The sequence below is a fragment of the Sabethes cyaneus genome, chromosome 3, assembly GCF_943734655.1.
Source record: "Sabethes cyaneus chromosome 3, idSabCyanKW18_F2, whole genome shotgun sequence".
NCBI classification, from domain to species: domain Eukaryota; kingdom Metazoa; phylum Arthropoda; class Insecta; order Diptera; family Culicidae; genus Sabethes; species Sabethes cyaneus.
Window position 1 is genome coordinate 126029598 of NC_071355.1, and position 13683 is coordinate 126043280.

Genomic DNA, 13683 nt, shown 5'->3' on the forward strand with positions numbered 1-13683 from the left:
CATTCCCACTGACCTGAATCCTGCAGATCGCATATCCCGAGGAGTATTGCCTTCCCGTCTGATTGATGATGAACTTTGGTGGCATGGGCCATCATTCCTAAACAGCGATTCCAGCTGCTGGCCAAAAAACATCGTGGAACTCTCGCAGCTGCACTTGCAGGCTCGAGAATTAGAAAGCAGAGAAACCGTATCACTCGTCGTCACCGCGCTACCGTCGATGCTCCCATTAGCGGCTAATCATTCTACTTTGGAACCATTGCAGCGAAAAATCGCTTGGACATTGAGATTCATACACAATTGTCGCACAAATAATCGATTGCTAGGTCCACTTTCTCCAGCAGAAATAGACAAATCTTTAACTTTGCTTGTCAGGCAAGCACAAGAGGAATGCTTCGCCGCGGAAATTCGTTTTCTCAAGCAGCATAGTGGACCATCAATGAAAAACATCAACTTTAAATCACATTTGAAAAATCGTAACCCATTTTTGGATGAAAAGGGCCTATTACGACTATATAGTCGCCTCTGCAATCAAGAAATTCCCTTTGATACTCGATATCCTATCGTGCTACCACAAAATCACCATTTAACTAATTTGATCGCTACTAACGTGCATATTCGAACGCTTCACTCGGGCCCACAGCTTCTATTAGCCACATTACGTCAAAAATTCTGGCCTGTTAGAGGAAGAGATTTAGCGAAGAGAGTTGTGAAGAATTGCCTAGTATGCTTCCGCTGCAAGCCGTCGAGCATCAATCAAATAATGGGACAGCTACCATCAGTGAGAGTGACTCCGTCGCGCGCGTTTCTAAAGTCCGGCGTGGACTATTGTGGGCCATTCTTCGTCCGTCCGCCCAGCCGTCGCGGATCGTCGGTTAAAATATTCGTCGCGATATTCGTATGCATGGCCTCCAAAGCGGTCCATATCGAAATGGTTTACGGTCTGTCGTCGGCGTCGTTCATTAACGTTCTCAAACGGTTCGTTTCGCGTCGCGGTCGAACCTTGGACATTTATTGTGACAACGCCCGTACGTTTGTTGGAGCTAACCGGCTTCTCCAAGATGATAAGCGTCTATTTGACGAAGTACATTCGTCCCAATCGTTGGGCAAGTACTGCAGTGAGAATGGCATCCGATTTCATTTCAACCCGGCTCGCTCTCCTCACTTCGGAGGGCTGTGGGAGTCAGCCGTTAAGATCTTCAAACATCATTTGTATCGCATAATGAAGGACACACACCTGACGATTGACGATTTTAACACCTTGATAATCCAAATCGAGGGAATGATGAATTCACGACCCCTTACACCGTTGTCATCGGATCCTGCAGATGTCGTCGCTCTAACTCCAGGGCATTTTCTTGTGGGGGAGCCCATACACTCAATACCAGAACCCGATTTGAGCGAAATTCCACTAAATCGCTTGAATTCTTTTCAGAAAATGCAACAAAAGGTCCAACATTTTTGAAAGGTTTGGTCTCGGGACTACATCGGTCAGCTGCAAAGCAGACAACGCTGGCCTATGGTACAACCGGATATCAAGGTAGACACTCTCGTCTTGCTAAAAAAGGATTCTACACCTCCGATGCGCTGGAATCTTGCACGAGTCGCTCGTGTGTTCCCGGGACCAGATGGCCATGTCAGGGTGGTTGACGTCAAGACAGCACACGGTGTTTATCGACGGGCGATTACAGAAATTTGTCCACTCCCCATAGAAGACGAGACGCCACGAACTGGACCATCGCCACCTTCACCACCGTCACGACCTACCCAACAGTAACATTTGAGCATCGCTATTAGAGTTATTTTGAAAGTGCCTTTCAACGTGGCCCGGCATGTTGCAGCACTATCTGCAAATCTTGTATAAAACCCTATTTTCATAAAAACGATAAAAATCGTTCAGTAAGCTAAAACAGGAAACACTGTTCGTTATCGCTCTCGTTATAATATACATCACTAACGCTAACAATTGATCTCTCTTGCCCGCCCAAATTGTATTCCGATAGGTACTGCCTTCTTTCTTGAGGCAGGTCAGTTCAGTTATCAAATTTATATCGATCGAACCAGTCGAGAAATAATATACGCTATTTCGCATTCGAAACCACACGTTGGGTTTAATTTTGTATCACGGGTCGAATTTTAATTAAAGTTCAAGTATTAAACAAGAACGTGTTTTCGGATATCATCAGCATATCACACTACTCCTTGGAAATCCCGGATTCCCCGACGAATCCGCACAAGTTCCGGAACAGATTAGTTTATATATCTTCAAGATACCAAGTTGATGCGATTTCTTGTTTGGGTTGGTTTATGCTGGACATTTTTTACAAGCGTAATTTCCACGTATTTTTGATCGCGAACTTTGAAACCTTGTTTAGGCTAAATAATTTGCTAATATTACCTGTGTTCCATTCTAAGTTATGAATAAATATGTTATGTTCATTATCATTTTGAATTAGGGTCACCAGTTTCTATAGATATAATAAATTTTCACAAATAAACATTTTTGGTTTTTGGCACAGTCTCACCCCCGTGGCACAATCTCACCCCGGATGGCGGTATTAAAACAATTTATGCATATTTCTTATAGATTATATGTCTACTATATGTAGAATATTAAGTTTAACAGAATATTTCAAAAAAAAATTTTGAGGTTTTGTCCGAGCTTTTTCGGGTTCTGCCCCATAGTGCCACGCAAGTAAGTTGATTCTTGATGCCAATATTAAATTCAAAAATGAAAGTTCAATTGAAAAATTTAGGTTCTAAATTGACGAATGCGTTCCCGACAGCTTCCATTGGCTGATTTGTTCGTTCTTGAAAATGCCTACTATTTACGGTTTCTTCAATAGTGATTTTACAAATTATTTTAACGTAGAACTACGTTTTACCTTTGTTATACTATAACAAAGGCTTAGAAATTGGTCGAAAAACACGAAGTTGATCCGAGGCCCGGAGGGCCGGGTCACATATACCAATCGATAAGGTGCGACGAATTGAGCAATGTGTGTGTGTGTTTTTTTTAAGTGAGGAAACGCTCGATGCCTGGCACACTAATGATGATAATCATCATGTGGCACGGTGTGGGACTCTAACCCACTAAAAACCTCACTGCTCCTGGCCCAAAATCCCCCCGGGACCGCTACAAGGCGACTACTTCAGGGAGAGGCTGTGCTTATGCACTGCTCCAATAACGGCACTCCTGCTACCCATCGAGACGTGAACCGATTTGGGAGTGCCTACTGTCATAACGTGCACCCCATCACGGCCACCCCGCGGGGTATTGCTACCCGTCGAGACGTGTACTGATTGGGAAGTGCTTTTCACCATAACTCGCACTCCGTCACAGCCACCCTCACAGGATTTCTCATTAATGATGGATGCTTTCTCCCATCGAGACGTGTACCGATTGGAAAGGGCCTACGTTCATAACGTGCACCCCGTCACGGCTACCCACGTGGTGCTTTGCTCCCTTCGAGACGTGTACTGATTGGTAAGTGCCCTCCATCACGACGCGCACTCCGTCACAGCCACCCTCGCAGGGATCTCCGCCAGTTATGAACCGGTCCGGTCCGGTCAAGGGTTTTACCGCGCCCAGAATCGCGTTGCTTTGGATTAAGTTGTCATATGCGGCGCAAGGACGTTTGTTCGATTGGCTGCATCGTCATCATTATCCACCCCGACTAGATGTTAGCACTGCTGGATTTCTGACGCTAGCGGGTGCCGCTGAAACTCTGTTCAGCTCTCCATGTTCGCTGCAGATCGGACAAGATGTATGTTATCACCCTGTTGGCAATATTCCATATGTTCATATTATCTACGTTAAGAGATGGCAGCTCGCGTCGCACAGACTCAAATGTTGGGCAGGCGAAAACTACATGCTCTAGTGTTTCCTCCTCATTATCACACTCGGGACATAGGGGGGACCTTGCATGCCCGAACCGATGCAGGTACTGCCTGAAGCAACCGTGCCCTGATAGGAATTGCGTCATGTAGAAGTTCACTTTTCCGTGCTTCCTGTTAACCCAACTGACCAGGTTCGGTATCAACCTGTGTGTCTATCTTCCATTCGTAGCAGTGTTCCACTCTTGTTGCTACTTGGCTATCGACTCCGCTCTCATCCGTTTACGTATTCCTCTAGTACCTTTCCGCCTATAACATTCACTATCTTCGGCCAGCGTAATGCAAATAGGGATCATTCCGGCGATAACACAAGCTGCTTCCGACGAGATGGTTCGGTAGGCAGTAGCAACTCGTATGGCTATCCTATCCTTTGTCCTATTCCGGTAGGTTTCCAGCGCTGCGTTCCATGCTGGGCCCGCGTATCTCAGGATTGAGCAGGATACGCTAACCAGAAGACGCCTCTTGCTGCTGCTTGGACCAGCACTGTTCGGTATGATTCTGGAAATCGCGTTGATGGCCTTGGCCGCCTTGTTGCAGGCATAGTCGACGTGGCTGTTGAAATTCAAGCGATCGTCGGCCATCACACCCAAGTATTTCAGCACACGCTTAGAGGCTATAGCGTGCTCACCAACGTTGAGTTCCAACCGTTGTATCGCTCTGTGTGTGTGTGTGTGTGTGTGTGTGTGTGTGTGTCTGTGTGTGTGTGTGTGTGTGTGTGTGTGTGTGTGTGTGTAATGATGATACTCGTGGCATGGTGTGAGACTCTAACAAAACTTCACGGGCTGCTGGCCAAGAACCCCCCCGAAACTACCGCAAGGCATGGCGACCGTCCCGACTTCCATCCCCTCACGGCCACCCTCGCAGAGCTTATCATCGAGCTCAGTGCTGCTCTATCCGCTCCGCTTCCACTTCCAATACGTCTAGTTGGCGTTGCTTATTCGTTGATTGTCTCTCCACGTTCGTTGCAGCTGCACCATAATCTGTGCTAACACGCTACTGACAGCATTCCAAATGCTCTCCTCTCGACACATTTCACCCACAATGCTCTCCACGGTCAGAGGTGGCATCTCACTCCGCACAGAGGCAAACCTTGGGCATTCGAAAACCACATGCTCCGGTGTTTCTTCTGTTTGTTCGCATTCTGGACAGACGGGTGTCGCTGCATGTCCGAACCGATGCAGGTATTGCCTGAAGCAGCCGTTTCCTGACAAAAATTGCGTTAAGTAAAAGTTGACTTCCCCATGTTTCCTGTTTAGCCAGGTCGACAGCACCGGTATGAGCCTGTGCGTCCATCTTCCGTTTAACGATGCATCCCATTCCTCGTGCCATTTGACCAAGGGCTGCCAGCTTCATTCCCTGCATCCAATTTTCGATCGTTCCAATCGTTACAGTGGCCAGCATTCCAACTTCTTCCAGCGTCTCTCCTGCTACCGACAGTACTATGTCGTCCGCAAAGCCTACGATCATTGCCCCTTTGGGTAGCTTCAGCGTTAACACCCCATTATACATTCCGTTCCTGAGGGTCAGTCCGAGGATGGAACCTTGAGGAACTCCCGCCGTAATGTTCACCGATCTCTGCCTCTTAACAGTCTCGTAGACTAGCACTTTGTTTTGGAAGTAGCTCTTCAGGATCTTGAACAGATAGCCAGGAAGTCTCATTTTGTGCAGTGACGCGGCGATGGCCTCTTAGCTGGCGCTATTGAACGCATTTTTGACATCGATCGTTATCACAGAGCAGTACCGATCGCCCCTTCGTTTCTGTTTGGCCGATTTTTCGGCCTTCTTCACTATAGTACGAATGGCATCAACCGTTGACCTGCCTTTCCGAAAACCAAATTGCATCTTAGACAGATGCGCTATGCGCTATTCGTAAATTTCGTCAGCCTATTGAGGATAATCCTTTCTAACAGTTTCCCAAGTGTATCCAGCAGACAGATTGGTCTGTACGATGCTGGATCTTCAAGAGGCTTTCCCGGTAATAAAGCAACCTTCCTCCAGACATTTCTGTAGCATCGTCTTGAATACGTTCGGGAATGCTTGGATCGCAGCCTTTAGAGCTACATTGGGAATCCCGTCAGGGCCTGGCGCTTTATTTACCTTTAGTTCTCTTGCCCCAGCTACAAGTTCCTCGTTGGAGAGCTGTACCCTCTCGGCGTCTTCTCGTCCAAGTATGGTGTAGGTGGCCACAGCGTTGGGTTGTGCCTCGAAAAATGTCTCTCTACGATGACCTTCAACTTTTCTGGAGATAACTGCATTGCTAGCTTTGGTCCTTTCACATTCGCCATCACAATACGATAAGCTGTACCCCAAGGGTTAGCATCAGCGTCACGGCACAGGTCTTTGTAGCAATTCTTTTTGCTTACTTTTATCTCTCTTTTTAGAGCGGCTCTTGCCGTTTGGAACACCAACTTACGGTCTTCTCGGTCTGACGCAGTTCTCGCTCTCTGTACTCGTCTTCTGAGGTAACTACTGCGGAGGTTGCAGAGTTGCTCATTCCACCAATACACTGGTTGACGTTGGTTCTTGGGTTCCAGCTTTCTTGGCATGGTCGCGTCACATGCCCTTACCAACATGTTCGTTACCCCTTCCGCACTTCGACTCAGAGGCTCACCGCCTGTTCTAAGTGCCTCGACGAAAAGATTCTTGTCGAAATTTTTCGTTTTCCATTTCCGCCCAACTCCTTTTGCCCTCTTTACTGCTACGGCCTCTTGTTGCCCTACGCTGTACCGGATCGCCTGATGATCGCTATGGGTATACTCCTCGCACATCCTCCAGTTTGCTACTAGCGACGGACTGCAGAAAGTAACGTCGATGATAGATTCACGGCCGTCCTTACGGAAAGTACTAGTCGTACCTACACTCAACAGCACTACATCCAACTTTGCGAGGGCTTCTAACAAGCTATACCCTCTGGCATTAGTCCATCTACTACCACACTCTACTGCCCAGGCATTAAAATCCCCTCCGATAATTACAAGCTTTCTTCCGATGAGCTTCTCCGTAACTGTGTCCAACATGCGATGGAACTGCTCCGTTGAAATTGAAATTGAATGTATTTCGAATATAGGCTTCAAGCCCTTTACCCATTCTTAAATCTATACAAGTAATAATGACTATAAATCTAATTCTACAGGTTACAAAAGTTACAAAAATTACAAGTCATAAAATAAATAGTCTAGAGTTAACGTAATTGTCCTCTGAAGTATAAACTAAGTCTATGCCTAATCACATCCGAGCTCATGCCAATGGTTATAATATGCTGCAGTGCATTGTAGGCATTCATGAAGCGAGAAGTAGGTTCGTGCTGCGAATAATTTCTGGACCGAAAAGGCGGCTCAAAGGTCCTGCGTTGTCGGAGTGTGACTGCACTATCGTTAAATATTAACCGACTGCTCAGAGGTTGGCTGTTTGTTCGTTCTGAGAGGATATTCAAAAAGAATACTATGTCGGCTATTTTATGTCTCGAGTGGACCGTATCAATATCCACCAGAGAACACAGATCGTGATACGGTGGTAGCTGTTCTCCGTTCCATCTAAGATTCCTGAGAGCGAATCTTACAAACCTTTTCTGGATGCCTTCGATGCGCTGGATGTGCGTTATATACTGAGGACGCCAAATAACGCTCGCAAAATCGAGTTTACTTTTGACAAGGCCTTTGTAGATCGAAAGTACTGCGTAAGGGTCGTCGAGATCACGGCCAAATCTTCTGACAAGTGCATAAAGTCTCAGACTCTCTTTAATCACATTGTCAATGTGCCTACTAAAGGAAAGCGAGCGATCGAACGTTATCCCCAGGTCACGAACATATTCAACTCGCGGCACTACATTTCCTCGGTATGCGTAATCAAAGATAACAGGGTTGGTTTTTCTGGTGAAGGTCATAAATGAACACTTGTTGGTATTTACTTTCAATCCACGGATTTCGCAGTACCTTCCCACATGACCTAAATCAATCTGCAATTTCATGCAATCACCAATGGATTTGATGGGAAAAAAGATTTTCACATCATCTGCGTAAATCAGTATAGTTGCATGGAAGATAGCATCAGGCAATTTGTTCATCAGAAGCACGAATAGCAATGGTCCTAAGTGACTGCCTTGTGGTACTCCTGAGTGCACAGTAAACGAACGAGATTTGTAGCCACGCGTTTTTACAAATTGTACTCTATATTTGAGGTAAGATTTTACCCAGTTGTACAGCGAGCCGCGAATGCCGAAATCTTTAACCGCCTCCAAGATACTATTAATGTCGACAGCGTCAAATGCTTTGCTCATGTCTGTATATATACAATCCACTTGAAAACCTTTTGAAATGTAATCCGTAACTGTAGAACTGAAATCACAAAGGTTTGTAATGACAGATTTTTTCTTCAGGAATCCGTGTTGCGTAGGAGAGATACGGCTACTCACATTATCGTAAAGGCGACTGTAAACTAACGACTCAAAAAGCTTCGGAATTGCCGATTGAAACCTTTTATACTGTTCATGTTTTGATAATAAATATCAAACATTCTTTTCTTTTTCGCAGTGTTTTGCGTTGGTGTACATACGGTGGCAGAGATTTCGCTATGACGGTGGCTTGTTTCAAGTATTTGTTCATTTACAACATTATTCACTACAGTTTCATTATGATCATTTCTTATTTCAGATGTGTTCGTAGGTTCGTCATCACTGTCTTGGCTGAAAGCTGGCAAGCGGAGTGAGGAAGTTTTCCGGGTTGGAATCGTTGTCTTTAGGTTCAGATCGAAAAGGTTGTGTTGCATTGTCGTTCACGAATTCCCGGAAATATATTCCTTTTTGCCAGCTCGAGGGCTGCATCGCTTTTTCTTTGTACTGAAAATCAACACCGACTTTGAACGACACAAAAGTCATACGATTCAAGTCGGCATCCCTACGTACCAGTTTAATTACTTCGATAGAATCATCAATTTCAAGATTCCGCTGTACTAGTCTAGAAATTTCGTCCACAGTGGCGTGTGGCGAAAATCTAGATAGAAACAGCCAGAACTTTTGTGCACGCGGTGCAACTGGTGGTATAATAGGGAGGGACAATCCAACTTCGGGTTCTTTATCACCACATAGCACACGAGAAGAGTTTGTTTCATTGTTGTAAGCATCAATCAAAATACGGGGACGTTTAGAAGGTCGTCTGTCTGTTACGGGAACTGTTTGAACTGGTTGAGGAGGCACTGGAGTCAATGGAATTTTTCGTGCTAAACGGTTTATCATATAAGCGTTATTTTGACGTAGGACTACGTCTTACGGCAAGTTTTGAGATAGGGTGTCATTCCAAAAAATCGAAAAATGCGAGCGTCACGAAAAATGAAAGGTTTTGTGCGCAAATAGCTCAGCGGTTTTCCGATTGATTTTTAATATTCTTACACGAATCGATCGGAAAATCTTCTAAGAAGTGACCCAAATGAAGAAAGGTATGGATTCTTGATGTTGAACTATTGAAAAATTGAAAATAATGAACCTATGTTTTACCACAATTCTCGCTTCGTGATTGGTTGGAAGATTCTTTACGATGATATAAACCTATACCAATTTGATATCTGTGCTTGGGAAGTAAGCCAAAACAAGTGACAAAGTTCCCTCATTTCAACAAGATTTCTTAACACCGCGGTTCAACCTAGACCATTTTGATGTCCTTGCTTGGGAAGTACGCCAGAGAGAGTGACAAAGACCCCTCGTGCCAACAGATTTCTTACGAACGCGATTAAACCTAGTCCAATTTGATGTCTGTGTTAGGAAAGTGTGCCAGAAAAATGACACAAGTTCATTGTCCCAACAGATCGCAAATGCTTTACTGCGAGACGATTAAACCTCAGCGAATTTGATATCTGTGTTGTGCTGTGTTGTGGAAAAATGTGCTACAGCTGTAGTGTTCGGTTAAGCCAAGTGTCCACTATAGAGTTTTTCATGTAGAGCTAGAGAAAAATCTCATGTAGAGTTAGGTAGAGTAGTGTATACACCCTGTAGAGCTCACTGGTAAAGCTCTACAGCAACTCTACAGGAGAGTTCTCTATTACAAAAAACTCTAAAGTGTATACACGTTCGTTTTGTGTTTGGTAGAGCTCTACATATACTCAAAACTTTATCTAACCTGCTAGATACAGCTGTAGAGAACTCGGTAGAGAACGATTTCGTTTTTGAAACTATTTCGCAATATGACGCAACCGACGCAAACAAATCGCGCATACATATACGCGCATATGAAGTGTATATATAAGATGAATGTCAAACATTTCTTTATTTTTCATAGAAATGGAAATGGAAATTTAATTGAAAATTATATTCTTCTATGAAATTAGAAGAAAACGGCCTTTCAGTATCCGGAAAAGAAATTTTTCATTCAGAAAGGCCTTTCTTTTGATATAATTGATGGTTGGGGTGGTTCTAATTTTCGCAATAATTGTAAAACTAATTTTTAATAATTTTAATAATTAACTAATTTATTTTAAATAGGTTTTTCGTTAGTTTTGTTATGCCTAGTAGGGTGGTTCTCATTTTTATCAAAACCGTGATACACTGAAGTCTATTTTGCGCGGATTTTCAGCACGACTACCTAACCGGCGCTACTATAAAATGTAAACAAACCGAGTGAGAGTTATTTTCTGCTCGACTAGCATAGCGAAAAGAACCCTCACTCGGTTTGTTTATATTTTGCAGTTAAGCCTTTTTGAAAAACTGGTACCGAGATTTTCTGTTTCAAATGAGCCGATTTGATATCGCGTTGAGCAATCCAGTCGAGCAGGCGTGTCAAGCCGTCGAATCAAGCAGTCAGTTGACCAGTTGAATCAAGCTGTTCAGTCAAGTAGTCCAATCGAGCAGTTAAATCGAGTAGTCTAGTCAAGAAGTTGAATTGAGCAGTCGAGTCGAGCAATTGAGTCGAGTAGCCGATTCGAATAGTCGAATCGAGCAGTTGAATTGAGGTTCAGTCGAACAGTTGAGTCGAGTAGTCCAGTCGAGCAGTTGAGTCGAGTAGTCCAGTCGAGCAGTTGAATCAAGCTGGCCAATCGAGCAGTCGAACCGAACAGTCCAACCAAGCAGTTTAATCGACCAGTTCAGTCCAGCAGTTGAATCAAGCTGACCAGTCGTGCAGTTAAGTCGAGTAGTCCAGTCGAGAAGTTTAATCGAGTAGCCTAGTTGAGAAGTTAAATCGAGCAGTTGAGTCGAGCAGTATTAATGGAGAGTCCAGTCAAACAGTTCAATGGACCAGTTCAGCCGAGCAGTCAAGTCGATCAGTCCAATCGAGCAGTGAAATTCAACAGTCCAGTTGAGCAGTTCAGTTGAGCAGTTCTGTCGAGCAATCAAATCGAGCAGTCTAGTCGACCAATCCAGCCGAGCAGCCTAGTCGACCAGATGAGCAATCGAGCAGTCCAGCAGTCGACCAGTAAGGTGACTGAGAATAGAGCCCATCCTACGAAAGCATGACGTCCTGTCATGTTTTGCGTAGTTTTGCGATCATTGTGTAAATTACAACTACCCTACCTGTCAATTATTACCAAAAAACGGCCTATCATAATGCAAAATTACTTTCCTGGATAATAAAAAGTTACCTCATATAATTTCACTTAAAAATAAAATATTCACTTGAATTTCCATTTGGCCTGTGAATGTGCTATATTTCTGACATTTATCTTACGCACACTTTGCTGTACATACGTAGGTACACAATTTGTTCGCAGCAGTTGCATCAGAAAAATATGGCGTCATGTTGCGAAATCGGTTCAAAAGCGAAATTCTTCTCTACAGCTCTATCTAGCAGGTTAGATAGAGCCACATCCTTGGCACGAACGTCATTCTCATATACATTTTTCTTGAAGCCGTTTGAGCCAGGCTTGCTGGCTCGATTTTGACAGCATCTGTACGAATTACGCATTCATAGGGTTTTATGGTTCAGAAAATATGTTGCATGCAGGACGTAGATAATGAACGATGTTCGTTTTTTGTGCTATCGGCAACATAAGATAGGAAAAATTCTGACTTTTGATAGTCTTATTTTTTACGATAAACAAAAAAAAGGAAACAACACGCTGCTTTCGTCATACTGCGCAGCATTAAATACAAGCGTTGTCTCGTTTAAATTTTGTTTCAAAATTTGTTGTCTACCTCTATTACCACCACTATCGGAGGCGGCTTCAGCTGACAACTGTCGTGACAGGGATCTGGATAGAGCGTAGAGCTCTACCAAACGCTATGTTGACGTAGTGTTTGGTTGAACTCTACGCTCTACAGTTTCCCCAGTGGACACACCCCGTAGAGTGCGTGGTAGAGCTCTACATAGAATTTCTCTACGGCTTCTCTAGGTAGACTGGTAAAGTGGTAGAGATGCCTTAAGTGTATACACAGCTGGTAGAGTCTCTATACTCTATGCTTTTTACTCTACCAAAATAACTCTATAGTGGACACTTGGCTTTATAATACGACTCTGTATGAATACGCATGCTTGCCGTTTCATTAGAAGTGTAGCTAAAAGATGTGCTGTTGATAAAATAGGATTGAATTGGTAAAATCCCTCCAACGTGGGAATCCATGGATAATAAAAACAATCTTTAATTTCAGTAAGGTAGCAGGAAAGCAATAGTTTGTTTCTTGATTTTGTTAAATTGTTTTCAAATTCACAATCTTTTGAGAATTGAACATATGCAATGTTACTACTTTGATAAATGTTACATACAACGCATGTAGCATGTATATATGTTGCATATAGCATGTATACATGAAGAATCGAATGATTACACGCATGAATACATGCTACTATCACTACAAAAAGACTTACGTAGTCCTGCGTCACCTATATATGCGGTCGTGTCTTGTACACAACCCCTCTGAATTTTTTTATATCACTCTTTAACTCATCGAACATTTTGGTTTGCTCCCCCAGAATAGCTTGAAGCCCGTCGTTAGCGTTACTAAGAGTATCACGGAAACTCACATTGCGCATTAACTTTCTGCAAGCTTGACACATCCAGAAAACAGCGGAACTGGATTTAATTTCTAACCACAGTGCGGGGCTTAGTTTGGAACAAGTGATATGAAAAGTTGACTTGCAAAAGCCTTGACAGGTAATAATATCATCGTCCGTAGGGATGGTATTAGCGCAGGCATTGCACAAATGCTCCATGGTAAGTTTTGGTTTATCCGCTCGTCACTAGCAAGAACTTTATACTTCTCCGGTGTCAAATGTCTTTAGGAAAACTTGTCACTTAGTAAAATTAATATACGTAGCACAATTATTGCGAAATTTTACAAAAAACAATAAACGTCGGTACCGGTGGTAAATTCACTCTTTGTTTACAAACAACATCACTAGAGCAATGTTGTCCACATAAGAGGCGCGTAACAACTGCATATGTAGATCCCATTGATATGGCGATCACGAGACCCTCATACGCGTCGGAAATCACCTCCTGCCATTGCCTGCAGCCATTGCCTCTTTGTCCGCAAACCAGTTACCATTGTCTGGTGGGACTCGATACGGTTCTGCGATTATTGCGACGTCGCACTTAGTTTCGGTTGTTGACTACCACAACAGTTGCTGTGCTGTGTCGCAATGGTTGAGGTTGATTTGGGTTATCTCCATCATTGCTTGCCAGCCAACGTCGCCTTGTACGCCTGACAATTAAAACCTCCCGTCATGTGGTTGTTACCATCCTCTTTTCTGCAGAGCAGGCACCTTGGTTGCTTCGTGCAGTCTCTAGCAATGTGCCCCTTTTCGCCGCATTTCCTACACAGATCAGTTCTGTCAGGGTCGTTGCAGTCTCTCGCCAAATGACCGAACC

At 43.9% G+C, this 13683-nt stretch overlaps 1 protein-coding gene across 4 annotated transcripts in view; it reads right to left on the reverse strand.

Annotated features, from left to right (window-relative positions):
• The window catches only part of LOC128741441 (liprin-alpha-1), a 1114069-nt gene that overhangs the window by 333006 nt on the left and 767380 nt on the right, over nucleotides 1-13683 (reverse strand). The window lies entirely within an intron of this gene.